Source organism: Mus musculus, chromosome 6 (assembly GCF_000001635.26).
Source record: "Mus musculus strain C57BL/6J chromosome 6, GRCm38.p6 C57BL/6J".
NCBI lineage: Eukaryota > Metazoa > Chordata > Mammalia > Rodentia > Muridae > Mus > Mus musculus.
Genome location: NC_000072.6, coordinates 98,530,105 through 98,552,620, shown reverse-complemented (window position 1 = coordinate 98,552,620; position 22,516 = coordinate 98,530,105). Strand labels below are relative to the sequence as shown.

Sequence of the window (22,516 nt, the reverse complement as noted above, 5' to 3'; positions counted from 1 at the left end):
CCAAGCCAACATGGTGCTTGCACGGAAGCATATCAGAACCTGTGGCTTTATAGATAACATTTGAAAAAAAATACTTGAAAGAGGAAAAAGTCAAATATTATATTTAGCTTTGAAAGCTCTAAGCTGAGACCCTTGTAATGAAAAAACCATTGGATTTTATTCTAATTTTATCTCTGTTAGGAATCATAGATTTGGAAGCATGACTTCATGGTACTGGGCCTTACTTTCCTCAACTTTAAAATAAGGAAATGTGCAGGAACTGCTCCGAGAGTGGTCCTATTAAACACTCTATTAAAATATCAAGACGCCGTATCATAAGGATACTTGATTTGGGGGTAACACTGGAAGCTGAAAAAGAATGATGGGAAATGAGACAGGAAAGAGACCAGACACCAGTGTCGTGCTCTTATGGGAAGATCTGCTCTGTTCTTTGGGGGTCGTCTGAAGCTGCATGAGAATGATGTAGGAATTTACCCATGAGGCACTGGGGATTCTTTGACAAATCCAACTGCCTTTCTCTGGAAGGGTGTATCTAGGACATCAGCCTACCCACAGTTCTGGGCTGCGTCTGTTACTGCCTTGCTTACCCTGCCCCCCACCCATAACTTCAGAGAAAGGAAAACGGACTGAGCCTCAGCACCCACACACCATGGCTGCCTTGAATCCAGGTGGGCTGAGCAGACCAGGCTTGGTACATCATAAGCGACACATTTATGTTAATTAGCCAGAGCACATTTACATCTTAATTTAGTGAATGGGAGAGTAGCAGGTGCACTAAATGTTTCTGTAAGCCTGGGATGAAAGTGAAGACAGTAAGTAGAAAATATAGTTTGCAAGACTGAACTAGAAAATCCTGTTAAGGAAGTGGGTTGGGAAGAGAGGCTAGACAGAGCCCAAGAGTAAATCAATGGGGAATCCCTGCTTTAGAATTACCCCTGTTTTGTCTCAGAAACAAATATAAAGTCAGAAATCAAGTGTGCCTTTAAATAGGTAGATAACCACAAATAAGTGTAACTTCAGTAGCCTATCAAGATAAATTGTGTTTAAGGCCCAGAATCTCACTCAGGGTATAATTTTTAAAAGGATGGAGCTAATTTAGAGATGCTGCGCATATATGCATAGGTCAAAGCAGGTATACAGTCGGGTCAAGGACTAGAAAACTGAAATTTTAGCAATGCATCCAATTCTACTTACATGGTTCCTCTTTCCTTCCGTTCACCTTCTCTCCGTGTGTGCATGTGTATATGTGTGTGCGTGTGTACTTGTGTTGTATGTAAACAATTATGTGGATGTATGTGCTTGTATATATAATATACATCCACAGGAGGAGGCCAGTGGGGGACATGAAGTATTTTACTTTACCACTCTCTGCTTGGCTGACTTGAGACAGGGTCTCTCACTGAAACAGAAGCCTATTGTTTTGTCTAGGCTGTCTGTCTGGTGAAATCTGTCTCACTACACCCACTCCTTTCAACATGCTGAGGTTGCAGACATACATAGCCACGTCTGACTTTGGATATGTGTACTAAAGATGCAAACTCACGTCCTCATGCCTTTACAGCATTTGGTTCTAACACACACACACACACACACACACACACACACACACACACACACACACACAGAGCTGCCAACACACATAGCCTTCCCGCTTTCAATCTTTCCAACGAGAATTTTCCATGTTCCTCAAAGATCATGTTCCCAAGAAAGGAATCCACTGACTATATGTTTCAAGTCACACCAGACCACAAGTCATAAATTTTTGGTAATGGCACAGATAGACCAAGTTCCCATCCTTTGTCCAATTAGCTGCTACCAAGAGCAGGGTCACAGGGAATGTGACACACTCAGAAGGACTACAATCAGAATAGAGACTCATCAATGAAAGTGAGTGTGAGTTAAGTCTCAAACCTGTTCAGGTAGGAATTCTTCATGACCAATAGAAAACAAAGAATTAAATGTTCATTTTCCAGCTCCCCCGTCTCATTGATACATGCTTGAATAAATTTAAATTTTCCTTGAACCAACTATCATCCACTTACCTGTGAGACCTTCAGTTAGTAAAACAACCTTTGCATGTCTTAGTTTCACCTTCCACAAATGGTAGAAATAATGTGTGTCACTAGGTGAAAGGATCCAAGCTTTGATGACTAAATCAAACCCGACTTGATGCCTGTTGTGATAAGTAAATCTTTATCAGAACATAGCCATTTATATTTCCTAGGTACTATGAGGCAATGGCAGAGTTGAAAACAGGAGACATAGACCTTATGTTCAATGAAGCCTAAAATATTTACTGCTTATCCCTGTACAAATAAAGTCTGTTGACCTATGGCCCAGATTACCATGTAGATTAACTCTGATTGTTCTTCCTGAAGCACATACCCTAGAGATCATTCTTTGTTGTTTTTTTTTCCCCCTAGTATATATTAACTTTCTTTTGCTGTTCTCAGAACACACTCTGGGCTCTAAGACCACACACTATTGGGGGAAAAATAACCTCCAAGTTGAAGATCAAGGAAAAGGCTTTTATACATTTAATATACTCTTGAAACCTTTGCAGGTTTTCAGTTAATCTGTTAAACGTAGCGCTATGTTCATAACTTAATTTGTATATTTTAGCTTTTTACCTTAATGCATGTAATTGGTAGGTACCACATTAACACACAAAGGTGGTTAATGCCATGCATTTTTTAAAAAGCATATTTAGTTTATTATTTCTGCTAAATAATATAATGCACACATCACAGAACTGAGGGGCCTGAAAGGATGTGTGAAGGTGGATTCAGTCATCCCTCGGCGTCTGGGCAGCATTTCACACCAATTATCCTACAAAAATCGTTGCGTTTTATTCATTAAAATCACCAGATAATGGGATTCTACAGACTCCCTTGGTAATATGCACCAGGGTCTTATAATTCTTTTATCAGGGCATTTTCCCTCAGTAGAACCCAAATTCTTCCTGCTGATAGGTCTTTTCATCTTGCTCTCAAAGGCTGGAGCTGCCCCACCTGAGGGCGTGCTGCACAAAGTCCCTGAAATACTCAGGCTCCTTCCTTCCTTCATGTGAGGGAGGGAGATGGCCAAGAAGCCACCAGGGCCTTGAAGGCAGCTTTCCTGCAACCAGGGCCCCTTCTGAGGAGCAGGAAGGTCAAAGTGACTTTGTAGGAGCCTTTTGCTCAAGAGGTAAAACAGCAAGGCTTTGGGGACAAAAGGGACATACTTTCTCTGTCTTGTACACACGGGCTATTCATTTTTCTAACCATGAAACAAAAAGGGTCCCACTGCTAAAGTGTTTTTGTATAATGTCACTTTCTGTACTAGGAGATGACCATTTGTTTGGGTTTTTCTGTAAGATTTCTTTTCAATGTTTGAAATGCAGGTGTGTGTGTGTGTGTGTGTGTGTGTGTGTGTGTATGTGTGTGTGTGTGTGTGTGTTTACAGTCATCATCCAGTTTCATTCCTCAAGAGCTATCCAGTTTGTTTTATGAGAGAAAATCTCTTGCTGAGGCCTGGAGGTCTCTGAGTAGGCCACGCTGGCTGGCTAGTAAGTCCTAGGGGTTCTCCTGTCTCTTCCTCCCAACAACTGGGATTTTAAAGTGCACATTACCAAGAGGAGCTTTTTGCTTGGGTCCTGAGGATTGAATTTAGGATCTTATACTTATAAGACAGGCCTTTATCAACTAAACTCTGTCCCCTGCTCCTAGGACTATGTTTTCCTATAACCTATATCTTTGACACCAACAGAAACAAGGATGTCACAGCAGTGAAACAGAAAGATCAACAGCTACGGAGTAAGAGGTATTTGATAGTGTCATCAAGAAATCAGAAAGCTTTTTAGAAAAAAAATGTGTATCGTGGAGGAGCAGACTAAAACTATAATCTAATATACTTTATTTGCAAAAGCAAATGAAGGAAAGTGATGTAGATGAATATAAGTTCAATGTTATGAAAATATATGATAATATAATTGATGACACATCTAACTCTGAATTTTTCTGTGTTCTTGTGAAAGGTATTTTTTTCATAGATATTTTACTGTCTCGAAAAATAAAAAAAATAGATATTTAAAATGCAATATATTCTGATTACAGTGTCCCCTTCTTTAACTCCCTCCAGTCCCTCCTCCCACTTGAATCCGTACCCTTTCTGTCTCTTGTTAGAAAAAAGACATGGATCCATCTAAGGAATAAAAATAAAATAAAAATACAAATAACATTATGTACATATACACATGTCCACGTACATGCAAAGGACCTGAAAGGTAGAAAGAAAAAGATAAGCCTGACACAGTATTATGGGACAGAGCACAACGAATCTCCGGAGCTGCCATTGCGTTTGGCTTCTGTTGGCCAGCTATTGCTGGGCCTAGGTTTTGCCCTTGACTGTGGTTTGTTTCCTCAGTGAGACTCCCTTGGAATTTGCATTCCAAGGTCATTCATGGGAGATAGCTTCTGAGTTAGGGATGACTGCACGTGTCCACTTGTCTCAGCTCTAGGACCCCATTTGGTGCAGACCACCCCAGACCCTGTGCACTCTGCCTCAGTCTCTGTGAGGTACTCTGTGCTGTGGTGAGTTTAGAAGGCCTTGTTTCCTTGGTGTCCTCCCTTGACTCTGGCTCTTAGTCTCTTCCCACCTCCTCTGCCGCAGAGTCCCTTAAGCTCCCAGGGAAGGGACTTGATGGATACATCTCAAGGTCTCTTACTCTCTGCATATTGTTTGGCTGCAGTTTTCCGTGTTTATTCCCATCTGCCCCAGGAGGAAGCCTCTCTGAGGATGGCTGAGCAAGTTTTTTTTTTTTTTTCCTTAATGAAAGGTACAGAAATAACTAATTTGTTCAAAACCCTCCATTGACATGATTAACTACAGCCCAAGGGACTTGTCTTTCATCATCACCTTACTGTCCTCACCCAGGCTCCTTTAACTAACATGCTGTGTCAGAACCTCCCAAGAGACCGACAAAGTCTAGGACTCCCATGAAACTTGGGGACAAGAGTGTTACCTAAAGAACCTGTGTGCTTCCCTAAAAGCAGAGAAGGCAGTGAAGACATCAAGGTACCCAGAGAGTTGTTAAAGAGACAAACTGGTGGCATGATTTGAGAAAATTGATTCCTATAGACCTGAGGTGCACAAAGTCCCTTCCAGATGGATGAGAAGGCAGCAAAGCACTTGAGGGTATGGACTGGACTATCATAAAGCAAAGGACCAGCCAACCCACTAATAGCAACTAATGAATTATTGTGTAAGCTAAACCTGCCGTTGCTATCTCTGAAGACACAAATGATTGTAAAATTTTCACTATAGTTCTAGAACTGTAAGTTAAGGTTTCAAAGCGTGAGTCTGTATAACTTCAAGCAATGCTTCCCTCCTGCTTAAAAATGGGTATGTTGGTTCAAGTACAGGAATGAATGCTGATCCAAGTTATCATGTGTCAATTTCTGGCCTACTGGTCCCACCTGAGATGGCTTCTTATCATTGTCAACTTGACCGGATAGATTTAAAATCCCATGGAAACTCACTTCTGGGTGATTTCACGAGCACTTCCAAAAAGGTTTCACTGAGTTAAGCAGACTCAGCCTGAATGTGTGTGGCATTGTCCCCAAAGCTCCATCCCATTCAATCAAAACAAGAGATCATGAGAACCAGCATCCATCTCTGCTTCCTGACTGTGGATGCAATGTGCCCAGCCACCCATGCACCTGCTGCCATACCTTCTCCACCATGGTGAACTGTATCCTCAAACTGTGAGGCCGAATAAATCGTTCCCTTCCTATATTGATTCTATTTTATTGAAGCAATGGGATATGTAACTCCTACTCTACCCAAAATGAATCAGGCCGTGTTATGTGCCCAAGACACATGCCTTTATTGACTTTCTCAAGAAGTTTTACAGAATAGATTACAAACAACCCTTATGGAATTTTGAAGCTCATGTAGTGTCCTTTAAAATTTTAATTTTTCAATGCCATCAGCATTTACGCTATTTCCTAGCGCTTAAGATGACTTTTTTTTAGGTTGGATGGATTCAACTCTCAAATTTGATTAATGAAATGTGTTATATGCAGAAAGGCTACTGAGTTTTAATTTAGTTTCCTATCACAGGCTCACCCAAACACTGTGAGAGACACCTTTAATCATGCTAATTTCAAGCAGGTTCATGATGTCCTGGAGATCTGTATATTTCAAGTTGAATTAATCTTCATTTCTCCCCAGCCCCAGCCCTGACTTAAGCCTTCCCCTCCTCCTAGGTCCTTTCTGTTCTGTTAATGGCACTGCCACTCCCTACCCCCCTCACAACTTTACAGTCATTGCTGTCACATTTCATTTCCTGCTTAATATTTAACCGAATGACAGGCACCACTGAGGCAGGAGAATAAGGTGGAGAGTGGGGTCTAGAAGGCCTCAGCAAAACCTCACAAAATTAGCATATGAAAAGATCAGATAGGCAAAGGGAAGGCTTGGAAACCAAGCAGGCCAAGGCCATTATACTACTGGCCACTGGTGCAGGTGCAGAGCATTGGTGTATAGCGCCTGGAGGCTCCCTGTGACTCCTGACAATACTATAAGACACACAGGCATCCCTGGGTAGAGAGGTCAGATGTTCATAGGACATGTGACACTGGACATTTGACCCCAGACATGTAGCAGAGAAAGCACATACAGAAAAGCCCCTACTATGCAAAGAACTAAGAATTCTCTATCTAGAGTGATCTAAAAGCCCCACGGTGGTGTTGTGCGTGGGCTGTTGAGTTACTGAATTCCCTCCCCCTTGCTTTAGCCCACGTTCCCATCTTGGAAATATACCTCTTCTTAATAAATCTTCTCTGTTCTCTGGTTATTGCACCTGCTCCACTTGTTCCAGAACATAAGAACTTGGAATCCTTTTAAGAGGGAACCCCAAAAGTCCCAAAGAACAGCTAAACTTGTCTTAAACCCATTATTTTTTTTAAATATTTTTTATTATTACGTATTTTCCTCAATTACATTTAGAATGCTATCCCAAAAATCCCCCATACCCTCCCCCCCACTTCCCTACCCACCCATTCCCATTTTTTGGCCCTGGCATTCCCCTGTACTAGGGCATATAAAGTTTGCGTGTCCAATGGGCCTCTCTTTCCAGTGATGGCTGACTAGGCCATCTTTTGATACATATGCAGCTAGAGTCAAGAGCTGCGGGGTACTGGTTAGTTCATAATGTTGTTGCACCTACAGGGTTGCAGATCTCTTTAGCTTCTTGGATACTTTCTCTAGCTCCTCCATTGGGGGCCCTGTGATCTATCCAATAGCTGACTGTGAGCATCCACTTCTGTGTTTGCTAGGCCCCGGCCTAGTCTCACAAGAGAGAGCTATATCAGGGTCCTTTCAGCCAACACTTGCTAGTGTATGCAATGGTGTCATCGTTTGGAGGCTAATTATGGGATGGATCTCTGGATATGGCAGTCTCTAGATGGTCCATCCTGAGGAATACCGAATGGCTGAGAAGCACCTGAAAAAATGATCAGCATCCTTAATCATCAGAGAAATGCAAATCAAAACAACCCTGAGATTCCATCTCACACCAGTCAGAATGGCTAAGATAAAAAATTCAGGTGACAGCAGATGCTGGCGAGGATGTGGAGAAAGAGGAACACTCCTCCATTGTTGGTGGGATTGCAAGCTTGTACAACCACTCTGGAAATCAGTCTGGTGGTTCCTCAGAAAATTGGACATAGTACTACCGGAGGATCCCGAAATACCTCTCCTGGGCATATATCCAGAAGATGTCCCAACCGGTAAGAAGGACACATGCTCCACTATGTTCATAGCAGCCTTATTTATAATAGCCAGAAGCTGGAAAGAACCCAGATGCCCCTCAACAGAGGAATGGATATAGAAAATGTGGCACATTAAACCCATTCTTAATGTCACGGGTTTGTGGATGCGCTCCCATACTCTTAACCTCACCAGTGTGTAGACACACTCACCTTTTCTTTTCTTTTTTCTTTTTTTTTTCTGAGACAGGGTTTCTCTGTGTAGCTCTGGCTATCCTGGAACTCACTCTGTAGACCAGACTGGCCTCAAACTCAGAAATCTGCTTGCCTCTGCCTCCAAGTGCTGGGATTAAAGGCACGTGCCACCACTGCCCGCCTACACTCACCAGTGTGTGGGCACACTCCTTGTGCACCAATCAGCTTCCAAGAGAGAGCTCTATCATAGGAAAGCCTAATGCTTAGATTACTCAAAGCTTTCTTCCTAAAAGAATCAATCCCATGAACTGGAGATAGAGAAGTTTTATGAATAAAGTTATGATATTTATTTGGAATTCATCTGGAGAAATAGTGAGGCATCTGACAACAGGCCATCTGTGTATGCAGCACATGCCTTGCCCTGTTCCTCTACAGGTGGATAATACTGAATCCCAAACCTGGAGTCTGAATTCAAGGTTGTAAATGAGAGAGTGTGGATTTCTGTTATATAACCCAGGGAGGGAGAGCTGGCGAGTTACTCGGCCCCTTTAAGCACATTTTCCTCATTTCCATCAGTTACTTCAGAATGTAGTCGCTGTAAAGTGACGTTCTAGTAGGTGCTTTCACACCTTTGGGCCCTTTTATAACCAAGGCTTTACCAATATCAGAGGCATCCTAAACAAATATATAGTTTGCATATGAATTTCTTTGATGCAAAAATGTTCAAATTGGTGAGATTTAAGGGCCCCTGATAAATATTAGTTGACTACATACACTAATGTTGAGTAAGCAAAACAACAACAACAAAAACTAACTAGAATCCATGAAAAGAATAAATAAGAAGCATTGGCTTGAGAAAGTATGAGTAACAGAGTAAGTGACTGAGGAGTAAGTGCCAGCTCTGTGCTGAAGATGGGAGAAGAGCTCCCTTTACATTTAACTCTGAGCTCTGAGCTGCACATAGAAGTCTGTAGTGGATCTAGCTTGTAGAGAGCCATGAATGTGTCCCTCCCACTCTGATTCAATTAAAGAAATTACACTTAAGAAGATATTGAAGGGGCTGGTGAGATGGCTCAGTGGGTAAGAGCACCCGACTGCTCTTCCGAAGGTCCGAAGTTCAAATCCCAGCAACCACATGGTGGCTCACAACCACCCGTAATGAGATCTGATGCCCTCTTCTGGTGCGTCTGAAGACAGCTACAGTGTACTTACATATAATAAAAAAAAAAAAATATATTGAAAATTTAGAAAGTTATCTAGAGATGCGATGACTACGTGAATAAGGGTAGCAGTTCTGAACCGCTACTTCCTTTAAGCCCACATGAGCCTCACCGTGATGGACACAATACTTTGGTTCGTAGGGATAGCTTTGGAAGACACCGGAAATGCTGGATAGCTAAATCTATAGTATTGATAATGGAGTCGCTAACGTTCTCTCATTAAGCAGATCTTGGTGGGGAGGGGCCACCAAACCGTCACCAGAGATTCCACGATCAGTCTGGATCTTGTCTCCAAGCTGCACATGATGCTGGTGGGTGCAAGAGCACATGGTGGACAGTGGGCTGAGGGTAAGGGTTCAGTGATGCTGCCTTTCTGAGTTGACTCAGGCCGAGGTGCATCGTCTTAGTGATGTAGCTGGGGCTTTTGTTTGGCTGGTCATGCTTCATTTACACATGCCTCTGTACAAAACCCCTCACCTCTGCACCAATAACCTGACTAGGTCACTGAGCCTGATTTAGATGAAACTATTTCTTACGGGTGCCTTGTCTTGAGTGGATAAATGTCTCCCCAGGAAAAAAATGACACAACAATTACAGTTAAGGAAATATAAATAAATGGACTTCTCTCTTGTTTTTAAAGTACAAGATTCATGAAGCTGTATGAGAGTCAACTTGTCTACACATCCAGCTAGAGACCGGGAGGAGAGTCAGAAGTTAGAGAGGGCTTATAATTATGAAAAAAAAAAAAAAAAACCAGGACCCTCTGAATGGGAGGTTAAAGGGATACTTGGGATTAGGGTGGGCTGCTTCTTCAGCAGTGAAATAAATTGGCTTAAACACAAAAAGAGGTATGCTTTAAACAAAGCAAGGTGGATATATTTGTTGTATAATTTCAGGTATAGAGAGTAAAAAAATGAGATTAAAATAGATTGGAAACTGTTCACAACAACAAAAACAACAACAAAAAGCAAAATACACAAAAGCATCCACCCCATCAAGTGGGTTAAAGACAAGGAAATGGCTATGTAATAGTTTCTTTTTTACAGGAACAATAAGACAACCATCACCTTGGGGTTGTTTAGAGTCACTCCAAGTGCAGGCAAGAGGCAGGCAGGCAAGCAAGCCAGCAGAGCTGACTGCATAGAGGAGTTTCTGACCCTTTGCACAGGCCATCAGGAAAGCTTCCTGGTGCAGCAGAGCACTGACCAACACTCCAAGGATAGGGGCAGACCTTGTGGTGGCCATGTGACACACATGAACAGACCCACTCCACCCACACTCTAACCACTCATTTCACTTCTAACCGGGGACATAGTGACTGCCTCCTGCCTGTATTCTCTCTTCTCCACTCACCTCAGCCATGCGCTTCCGACAGATTGTTAAAACAAAAGAAGTCTGCCTGAAGTCCCCAAGCAAGACAGAGTGCCAGACTGAGAGCAAGCCACATTTACAAGTAAAAAATAAATTCTACCTGTGTTCAATAAATTACATATTGCATACAGCAAGAATTACATTATTGTTGCCATAATAATAAATGGCAGTTATTAGAATTACAGCGATAACATATGCAATTGTTAATGGACTTATAATGTAGCGTGCCATTGGGAAATAAAAACTAACTATATTTTTTCCTGTTACCAAACAAATGCAGCTATAATCTATACAGTAATTTGAAACTGGGTAGTTATAAGTAGAAGTTCATACCCATATTTGCTATGCAGACGTAGGCTTCTGTCACATAATTTCCCACCAAAATTAAATAAGAGAAAGCCGTCACACAGAGACTGATTGGATTATTTTTGACTGACTAATCTGGCTGTCGAGTTCTTCAATTAAAAAAAAAGTTGAAATTGACCCCCAAAAGTCAGAGAGTTTCATATGATAATTGAGTCAATTAAAAAATTTAATTTTTAGATTTTTCCCCTAAAGACATTGATTTAAATGGTCAAGTAAGTTGAGTCAAATTAGTTTGCAAGTACTGACATAGCTATGGTATTTACTCATGCCTGGGTAATAGAATGGGTAATATTCATAACTTCATAAAATAGTAACAATAGCATAATAGCTTAAACTGAATGCCTGTCTTAATAGAAGCTCACAAAGGTGAGACTAACAAAGATTTCCATTCCCGTTGTAAGCTGGAGAGGTACAGAGAGATGCGCCCAACTCAATTGGAATATAGACTACCGTATAATGTCAGGTGATTAAGATCACAATGATGAATTATTTCCCAGAATTCTGTGGGTTGCATGGGTTTATGTGGACACTACTTTCGCTCCCTTGATGGGGGCCCAAAATCATGCAATTCTTCAGTTAGGAGCTCTACCAAGAACAGGACATCCAAGATGACCTTCCATCACCAAAGGCTTCTTTTCCTGTGGTCCCTCATCTTTAGGAGTCAAGCTTGATTTTCTCACAAGGCCAGTGATTTATAAGAGAAGGCATTTCAGCAAGACAAGCCACGTACACACAAGCACCCACTCAGACCAACTGCACTATGCATGCTGCATTGCCTCTTATAGACACAAGCCCAGGGACAAGGTGAGAGGAATCTTCCCAAAGGCAAGGAAAACGGGATTCTAAGCAAGGCATGCTACCTCCGTGTGGTCTGCTGTGGAGCAAGAGTAAAACTCACAGCACTTTAGTGTGTTTGCTTCTCGTCAGGCCAGACTGACTCTCCAGTACCATATTTATACTGTCTTTGAAAAGGACAAGATTTACTCCTTCAGGGTTATTCTGAAAGGAAAGAAGGAAAAATGGTTTGCTATTTGTAACAGCTTTAAAAATACCAATTAAATTTATTACCCACTTGAAATGCCAGTCATTTTTCTCTAAGAAGGAGTTACGAAACAAATACAGTTTTGTTAGTGTGTATGTGTGTGCGCATGCATGTGCAAGTACGTATGTAGAGGCCAGAGTACAACTTGGATATCATTCCTGTCACTGTCCCGCACCCTTTTGTTTTTCTTCTGTTTGGGGGAACAGATTGTTCATGGGTCTGGTGCTCTTCACATAGCCTAGGCTGGCCAGCCAGCAAGCTTTTGTCTCTGCCTTCCCAGTGCTGAGAACGCAGGCCACCAAGCTCAGCTTTTAAAATGTACGTTCTAGGGATCAAACTCAGGTTCTTGTGCTTGCAAGGTGACCTTTCCTGACTTCCTTATCTCTCTAGCTCAGCTTTGGAGTTTTGATAAGCCTTTATATCTAACAACATCAAAGTTTAAAATGGCTACAAGTGATGTCCTCTCCTGTGAAACAGAGCAAGCCCTGGGAGGCAGGGTTCAGTGTTGGATGGCCTTCACGGATATTTGAGAAACTGAGTATCAAAAGTGGAGAAGTACTTGCTGAGGATCTCAGGGGTGTGAAAGCATAGATAGAAGGTTTCTGATCTAGAAGAACTCACAGTCTGTGGGAAACTCGTGTGCAGAACACTCAGCACCTTCACAGGGGGCTTCTCCACCTACTGACTGTTTCGAGAAGGAGGATCCCCTGTATACTTGTTCATTTGAAAAGTTCCATTTCGTGCCACAAAGCAGTTTTCTTCCTTCTTAGTCTCAAAATGCATTTATAGCTCCCCAAACTATCTTAGAACACCAAAGACTTATTGCCATATAGACAACAGCTGTCAATATTTCCTGCATTGGAAATTAACACCCGTTTCAGTCACATGACCGTGCAAACAAGCATTGTGTTAGCTGTTAGAACAGGCATCCCCGGCCTCGTACTGCCTCTGGATAGTACACTCTATACTCCAGAAGGGAATGTAAGTGAAAAAAATCCCATAGATTGGCTCTTATTTATCATTATGAAAATAGATGTGACCCAGTAGGCCCCAGGAAACCCTCAGAGACACTCAGAGCCTCCAAGACCACCCGTTAAGAACTACTGTTTAGACCATTTGCCCTTGAAAAATAAGATATAACTCTGTCAGAAAATTTCAAATATATATATATATATATATATATATATATATATATATATATATACACATATATTTCACACACATATATATTTTTTTCCTTCAAATTCATTGCTAGACAGCCAGGAAGTAAATACAATTTACTGATGTCAAAGCACAAACCCAGAGAAGTTAGTGTGGCAAAGTTGAAGCCAGAGGGTGAGAGTTCGTCTTTTGCAATCAGCAGATTTTGCTTTAACAGATGAGTAAGGTTGAAGCAGCCAGAGGAGGCTCTGGTTGGGCAAAAGGGATTAATTTGATAAAGCTATGTCCTCGGTCCTATCCCAGAATCTCTAAGGAAAGGGAGAATGAGGAAAAATACCTGGCCCCTGGGCGAGGATGGGATAAAATTTTCTCTCAAAATGGTTTTGGAGAGAAGGGGGGGGGGCGTTTCCCCTGAGAAGTCTTAACCATGGGCCTGGCCTCTTAAGGGCCTTTAAATTTTCATTCTTACTATAAAGTTGTCCCAGGTTGGTGGTGCTTCTGGGCATCTGGTGAATTAGGAATGCAAAGCTTACCTGGAGGAGTAGATCTTTAACTCAGACTTCGAGGAATGCCCCCGCATGTGTCATTAAGAATATACTCACAGCTTCGGAAAAGACTCAAAGAATAAATAAGGAAATGAACTGCTGAATCAAATGGGCAAAAACTAGAGGCTTCTCTCTCTATTTTTTTTAACGTATGAAATAAAAATGCTTACATACTTTTACAAATAAAAGAAGATTTGAAACTATATCAAAGGAGCAGTCAGATCTAAAAGAAGAAAAGAAAAAAAAGAGAAAGAAAGAAAGGAAGAAAGAAAGAAAGAAAGCAAAAGGAAAAAAAGGAGCAAGTAGAACTTCTAAGTCAGACGATCCAATAGCATGTGTAGAAATGGTAATATTTGATGTAATGCAGAACTTATGATCATGAGCTGATTGGCACCCTCGCACACTGCAGGGATGAGTGTAAATTGGTGAGACCACTTTGGAAAACCGTTTGGCAGTGCTCACTGAAGCTCAGCCGCCTGTGCCCCATGACAAAGCAATCCTTTTAGATAAGAACTCAATAAAAATGCTCAGCGTATGCTCACCCAAATAAATGTGCAAGAGAATTTATAGCAGCAGTATTTATAATGGTTATAAATATGTGCTCATTTTATGAAAATTCATCTAGCTATAAATTTAGGATTTCTGCATCTTTATGTATGTTGTACTTCAATAAAAATTTACACACACATCTCCTTTGTGCATAAAAGTTTCTTAAGATCTAAGGCAAAAGATAAGCCTCATAAATCAGGGCAGATACAACTCTTCAATAGATTTATTGTGCAAAACAGAAAAAAAAGTCAACAAAGGGGCCAAGGAATAGATTAGATACCTTTTAAAGAAAAATTAATTAACAAGAAAGGAAATATAATGAAACCACTAAAATATGTCGGGGAGAGAACAACAGATGCAAGGTATGGAAAAGAGGTGAACTAAGATGGAAGATTAAGTTGCAGTATCCATCCCTCCCCAGTCCCAACAGTAAAGAGAAAGCATGGGAAGCAATGTTTGATGTTAACAGCAGTAAAATATTTAGAACTGTTGCAAAAACGTCAATCCATATAGTCAGGAATGAAATAGCTTTTGAAGACATATATGTGTGCATAGAGAGATAGATGGGTAGAGACCCTCACATACAGAAAAGTTAGAACATGGCAAAGATAAAGAAGAGGTCTTTAAAAAAAAAAACCCAGAAAATCGAAAGAGGAGAGTTTTTTACAAAACACAATTTTTATAGTTTCAGTGGGAGCTGGAAGAACACAATACTGTGCTTAAAGATCGTAGAAAAGCTATTATAAAGGAAAGTATGGCTTAAGTTGACCAAGAGCTATGTAGAATCAAAGCACGGCATACCCTGTGCTGTTTGTCCAGATGAGATTCCAAGGGTACCATGTCACAGTGATCCACTATATAAAAGAACACAGTAGACTAGTGTATCCATCATGGTTTAGTTGCTGTGACAAAATATCAGAGCAAAACAACCTCGGGTAGGAAGGGTTTATTTTGGCTCCTGGTTTCAGAGGGATTAGTCTGTGGCTGCCTTCATTGCTGGGGAGCTGTCCTCATGCAGAAAGTTTCAGCAGTGAGAATGTGGGGAAGAGTAGACTGGTCTCCTGATAGCAGCCAAGAACTAGAAAGGAAAAATTACCAGTGAACCGTCTGGCTTTCTCCTCCCCTTTTAATCTCCTTTGAATGTCGTTGACCTGGGTAGTGCTCCCCATGTTCAGAGTGCCTCTCTCCCCAGTGTTCTCTCCTGTCTCTCTCTGTAAACACCATCACAGACATGTGTAGATTAACCATCACAATCAAGCTGCTTGTGAGCTTTAAACACCCAGTCAATGAAATTCTTCTGCTAAGGAATTGTACACAGACAGAATGGTTCAAACATATAATAAGCACAGCCTAAAAGCGAATGCTCCTTTCTCGGTCCCAGAAATGGGATGACTGTATAGACATGCGCAGAAATAGCGTAGGAACAACTCACCTGGCTAAGAGCTTGGTAAGTGCAGGTGTGAATCTGACTTCAGACTTCCAATACCCCATTCAAAGCTGAGAACATCCAATCCAAGTGCTGGGAGCTGGAGCAGAAGCTCCCTGGTGCTCTCTGACCAGATACTCTACACCAATCAGCAAGTCCCAAGTTGAGTTAGAGAATCTCAGTTGTTCTCAGGTGATGAACAATTAAAGAAACACTTTACCTCTACCTCCAGCCTCTAGCCTTGACACGATGCACACATGTGAGTCTGCATACCTGGGCACACACCTACACAAACACATGAAGATTTGCAAGATGATACTTGGGAAATACTTAAATAGAAAGATGGGTAGATGTATAGATACATGACAAAATGTGCTTCCTCCAACATACAGAATACATTTCTCCCAGTCTGATTAATTCCATGATACAGAGGGAAACACTATAATATTCCGAATCTTCACCTCTTCAGCCTGGTTAGTGTTTCCTAGACTAAAAGAAACACAGGGCACACAGCTTTAAGTGTGCAGCACACAGGGCAGCTATCTGTTGGAACATTCTGGGTGCTGTGGGGAAGTGTCCAGGGGATCAGAGGATGAAATATGTTCTTGGGGGTGAAGGTCAGGATCCTTCTCTTTCTCAGAGTGAAATGTGACAACAAGTGCCAGGGCAGTTCTGAATATCCTTTACCCAAGCCCCAGAAATTATTTATCTTCTCTGGACGCCAACAAAAAAAAAAATGTATGGCATACTTTAAAAAGTGTGTCACTATTTCCTAAGAGAAATGACCGCCTCTCAAGAATCGGACTAAAAAGCACGGGCAATTGAAAGCCTGGTTTATCCCTGTGGACTATTAGTCACCCTATAAAAGTTAATTTAAAACAAATTAATCCATAAATCTCAACATTGTCTGCAAATACTTACCACTATAAAAACCTAATTTAAACCCTTTCCCCTCTATTCTAAATTAGGGTTGCACTGCATTTTCGAACTGTCTTCCTGGCTCAGAATAAATTACTAGTTATTTCCTCTCTTATTGATGTCGGTGGAAGTTCTGAGAGTGATATTGGGTCCAGCCTCACCAACTCTCAGTGCTCCAAGGGAGAAGAATGTACAATATTTTATATAAGACTTTACGTATACACTTATATGTGTTAGAGAACTTTAATTCTCAACATAGCTCCTTGGTTTCTTTCTTCTGAAAGTTATCACTTTGCTCAAACTTAGAGGAGAGAAGAAAATGAAATCAGAGAGGGTGTTTTTTGATAGAGACTGTTGTTGTGATAGCATCTTTTCTTTTCTTTTCTTTTCTTTTCTTTTCTTTTCTTTTCTTTTCTTTTCTTTTCTTTTCTTTTCTCTTCTTTTCTTTCTTTCTTTTTTTTTTTTTTTTTTTTTTACCAGAGTCATCAATACTGGAGTCTTAAAGAGAAAACCAAGAAAGTCTCATGTCACCGAGCAGGCTGAAGAGGGCAAGTGAAACCCTGAGGCAGCCAAGATCTCTGCTGGAAATCCAAAACATCAATTCTATGTATTCAGGGAACAATCTGCAGAACATTGGGAGATGATGCAGTTAAAATATCGTCTTCATAGAGATGAGGTCATGACTATAAACACAATCTTTTAAAGCATGAATGAATAGTCTTCCTCTTGAAGGGCAGTTGCTTGCAAGGGGATGTTACTGTCTTTGAGAGCTTCAAATTTTTGGAAATTCAAGTTGTGTATAGAAGAAAATATCACTCCTTCTTAAACTGAGCAGTCTCTGTCCTGTGTTTTATTTTACTTTTTGAATGCTTATCCCCCAAGTCAGAAAAAGAACCAGTGTCATGACTAAATTAATTAAATCCAAATCCACCCCCACCTCCATTGTGGACAGCCAATGAGAGCAGACAAGAGAGAATTTAGTACTCGGAGACATTTCAAGGAAAGGTGTTCAACGACTGTCATTTTCATAATCTAAAAAAAGGTGCGTAGAGTGTTGTTAATTACCCAGCTCCCCGCCACTCCCCTGATGTTAAATGGCACTGTTCCATTAGCTGTAATTATTCCATTTGTAATAAATAAGCATTAACCATTTTCAAATGTACACTCACAAATCATTTTTAGAGGATGAGTTTCATGCATTTAAAATCATATATTTCACAACAGCCCAGATGACAAAATCCATGCGAGGGGCTAAATTCAAATTAGAAGAGCATTTAAAAAATTAAAATGAAATATATTTGGGAATTGAAATTATTACAGCCTTTGAAACCTTTCAGGAGGGGATGCATGCAAAAGAGTGGTAGTGACTACAACCAGGGAAGGAAAATGTAGATGCGCAGCCGAATGCATCCTTCAAAAGACCCAGTTTTCTATATAGAACTCGGCACTCTGCGCTGTGTAAAAAATAGACACTGATGGTTCAAGAGCAGATGGACAGCTGCCCAAGTGCTGTGGCCTTTCTTCTGGAGAAGTGGGATGAACCCAACACTTTTCTTCAATTTATAGATACAGATGTGGGTGGGAGTGGTGGGCAGATGTGGAGGAGAGCAGAAATGGGAAGTGGAGATAGATTTACAAACACCCCCCCCAACTCCGTCTCTCTCTCTCTCTCTCTCTCTCTCTCTCTCTCTCTCTCTCTCTCTCTCTCACACACACACACACACACACACAGTTGTTACCTGGAGATTCCTTTAGGGTGTGAAAGATGAGCTACCTCCAACACTTCTTATAGGTTCACTCCCCTTGCTTAAACTCAAAATATATTGATTAAAAGTACAATGGAGAGTCTTAGAAGCACATAATTATGATGCATTCTTCTTTCTTAATGCAGAATATAAGGTAATGAAATTTGCAAATGTTGTAAAATGTTAATTAGAAGATTATGAAGCTACTGTGAAAATATAGGTATCCATAGATGGGTAGAGAATGTTGATGTGTGACACAAACCCACAAAATAAATTTTCAAGGCAAAAATGTATCAGTGTTTACATTATTATCATCAGCACCATCACCTTCAACTCTGGGTATTAAGTCCTGTCTTTACATAGTCTAGAAAAATGCTTGGTGACTCAGTATCCCATAGCCCAAGGTGCAATGTACCTTTAGTAATATACGCAGGGAGTCAAAATTCTGGTTGCTCCTGACACTGGATGAAAAGTGGGTTTCTACACATCAATTCAAGGGATTTTGAATTCATTCAAGGTGTGGCTTTCCTGTTTGACTCTGCTCTCGATAACAGAGCACAAATTATTCTGGCAGATCTCATTTTATAATATTTTAAGATATATGGGAGAATTGTATGTACATGAATGCAGGTGCTTATGAGAGTGTTGGTGCTATTGGTGCTATAATTATAGTTTCTTGCAAGCTACGAGACATGATGCTAGGGACCAAATTCACAGCCTCTAAAAGGGCAGTGTATGACTTAACCACTGAGCTATCTCTCTAGCCCCTTAAATGATTTTATGAAAACTAAATGATATTATTAGCAGGAAATTCTACTTACTAAATACATCTAATATAAATTTAAATTTATTTATATAATACATATAAAGTGATATACATTCTCAACTTAACATAAATCTGTTAGTAATAACAACATGCATGGTCAGCCCATTTACTGCTATGAAGGAGGCACAACACAGCATAGTGTGCAGATTGTGAGAGGGCAGAGCTGTACTGCCCAGTACAATTGCCACTGATAAGCCAATTAAATTCAACAAAATTTAAAGTCCAGTGTCCTAATCAGGGTCACTATTGCTGTGATGAAACACCATGATCAAAGCAACTTGGAGAGGAAAGGGTTTATTTCAGCTTACACTTCCATCACTGAGATAAGTCAGGGTAAGAGCTTAAAGAGGGTAGGAACTTAGCAGCGGATGTTGTTGCAGAGACCACGGAAGATTGCTGCTTACTGGCTTGCCTACCAAGGCTTGCTCAGCCTATCTTTTAATAGAATCCAGTACCACCTGCCAAGTGATGCCCCCACCCACAATGGGATGGGCCCTCTCCCATCAATTATTAATTTAAAAAATGCTCTACAGCTTGCATACAGCCCTTCTTTCAGATGACTACATCAAGTTGTCATAAAATTAACCAGAACGTCTAGCTTCCTAATTGGACAAGCCATGCTTCAAGTGCTCAGTAGCTTCACAGACCTGGTAGCTATGGAACTTGACATCTCCCAAGTAGAACCCTTCCATCACTGGAAAACAAGTCTATTGGACAGCATGTTCTAGAGGCACTTTATAAAGTCAACAGAGAGAAATTGACTTCTAGTCAACCAAAGAGACTAGAGAGTGGCTTTCATTCCTCAAATTTTCTCCAACAACTAAGGCTTTCAAGTTTTATGATCAACATATTGTCTGCAAGGAATAGCTACATTCCTGAGAGGTTGAAGCACAATTTCTGCTCTCAGAGGCACTTGGGAAGGGAGAAGCTTAGCTTACCTTGGGTGCATAGTTGTTGACAGGCTGGGAAGGATTGAGTTGTCTTTCTTGGAATGAAATGGAATGAAATTGAATGGTGCTTGCAATAATCTCATTTATCTCTCATCCTGTTCTCCGACAGAAGTTCCTACCCTCTTATCTCTGAGCTTCAAGGAAACTGTTTAGGTCTCATATTCTATTGTAAATATTCAACCAAAAGGATTTCTTTAGAAGGTTTTATTTCTTCATATGAAACTGTGTATCCTGTCTGTAACTGCTTCAGCCATTTCTTAATTGATTCCAAACAAGGAAACCAGAATTCCTGGGCATAGTGGCCAGACAGAAGTCCCTTAGGTTTGGATAATTTTATGAATACTGACAGATTAAAAGAGATCCCATGATGCATGGATAATATATCCACCCTTTCGGGCATCCCATTATCTTCATCTTTGCAGTAGAATCAAAATAGTCTATTATTGTAGAGACACTCGCCCTGTCTAGAAAGGCTGATGTCTTTTCACAATCAGCAATAGGAAGGTAGCTAACATGCTAGGGAGTGGGAGGGGGCAACCTACTGTTCTGTTTGCCATTCAGAACCTAAGGAATGTCATTACATGGAATTATCCCCACCTCTCTCCCCCTGGGAGCAACAGTATTACTCTTTGATCACTTCACCCCAGAACTGCCTTGGTGGCCATTTCAGACTTTGACTTTATTTGATGAACTGTGATCGCTCGCCCGCTTTTATTTCAGTAAGGCCATATCACTAAACTGATTCACACTGCTTGAGGGCTGGCTTGGGGGAAATCACAAGATGAAGAAGGAACTTAGCCAATTGCAAGGTAGGCGTGGAACTTTTTTTTTTTCTGAGCTACTAAGCTATGTGAAAACAGAAGTTGTTCATAGTTCAATTTGGGCATCATTGGAACCTCTGCAATTAGGAGAACTCCAGTAGCTATTTAGAGAAACAGGCAAAATCTAGGTCACAAATAGTAATTATTCTGATTTTTTTTCCATTTCAAATGCATCGATTATTTTCACTCATGGGCTATCTTTCCAATCCTGGGATGTTTTGTGAGAGTCTTGCTTCTTGTTGTTTCCAGCTCCCTTGTAAGGAATGTGGCAAAGAGAGGAACTGATGGCGAGTGATCTCCATTCTCCTTAAACAACTGGCACAGGAGTCTCAATACCTCAAACACTTAGAAAGCAAAAGGCAAGTGTTCTGGCAGAGCCACAGATTTGAGGAGACAGCCTTGACAGACAGAGCAATTTGAAGCCTGACAATGTGTGGGGTGGTAGTGGAATGGGGCGGAGACCTCTGTTTTAAGCACAGTGATGTATGGCTCTTCAACTGAACAAAATTACCCCCTATGGCTTGCCCTGTATCTTACATCCCGGGTCTTCTCTGGGACACAGAGCTCTCACAGGGGAAGGTTTGCTATGGGAAGTCATAAGACTGGGGGATTTTCTAATAAGCCCTTGGGAAACAAATTCTCATACAAGAACAACCTGAGGAAAAGCTTTTCACATACCCTAAATATAGAAATGGCCTTGGAAGTCGATTGCCAATGGAGGCCCAAAGGGCTAACCTCTAGACAGATTTGAAAGGCACCAGGAGGTACCTTCTTCACCTCTCACCTCTGCTTGCCCTCTTTCCCCACTTCTCACAGGCGTTCCTCAGGAGTCAGGAGCCCCCCTGAATTCTTGTCAATCATGTGTGATGGCTGAGTGATTGGCAGGCTCTGAATGAAACTCATTCACTCTCAAGTGTTACCCTGAGCTCTCATTTGCATATAAACCTTTCTTTCTTTCTTGATATGGAATTGCCTGCTTTTTATTTTTCCTTAAAAAGATCTTTTTTTTTTTTAAAGCAAAAACAGGAGAGATGCTCTCTTGTGTTTTTAATGGGAAAAGCTCTGCGTGTCTTCTAGGTTTCACTTGTGGAAAGCAAGCCAAAGGGCAAGGGGGAAAGATGGAGAATGAAGGGATGGGAGCAAAACAGGAGGGACAGCTAGAGAAAGGAGAAAGGAAGCTCATATTGTGTTTTGGCCTAGAGTTGAAGTTTCCCTGTTGGAACTCCTTTAAGAGATATATACTGGGTGTGCTCAAGGCTGAAAAATGTGCCCTTCTGGCCACGATTTCTTCTGGCACCTAAAACATAACTCTGCCTTCTCCTCTCAATACCAGTGACGGGGAACCTGGCAGCTCTCCTGCCAAAATTTTAACTCAACCGATTCCATTCCACGAATGCATGCTGTTTTGTTCTGACATTTATGGTGTGGATTTTGCCTATGCTTACAGATTCGAATGGCTTACAGTAATCTCCTGTATAGCATTTCATCGTCCCAGCCTCTGTCTCTCACAAAATAAGCAATTTGAATCTCCCCATAGCAGCATAGATTGTCACAGAACATGTGACCATTGTCCCTCAAGGAGCAGCAAACTGTGATTGCTTTACTGTACCTCCCTCAGATTTGTGCCAGC

At 41.1% G+C, this 22,516-nt stretch overlaps 1 long non-coding RNA gene across 2 annotated transcripts; it reads left to right on the top strand.

The window, feature by feature from the left end:
* The first annotated feature begins 516 nt into the window (after window positions 1-516).
* On the top strand, window positions 517-21,240 carry 4930595L18Rik. Of its 2 annotated transcripts, none has more exons than XR_869302.2 (3): window positions 517-668; window positions 3,748-3,801; window positions 21,136-21,240. It is a non-coding gene; the product is annotated as an RIKEN cDNA 4930595L18 gene (long non-coding RNA). The 2 variants fall into 2 exon arrangements; XR_869301.2 differs by lacking the exon at window positions 21,136-21,240 and adding an exon at window positions 17,025-17,384.
* The last annotated feature ends 1,276 nt before the right edge of the window (window positions 21,241-22,516 follow it).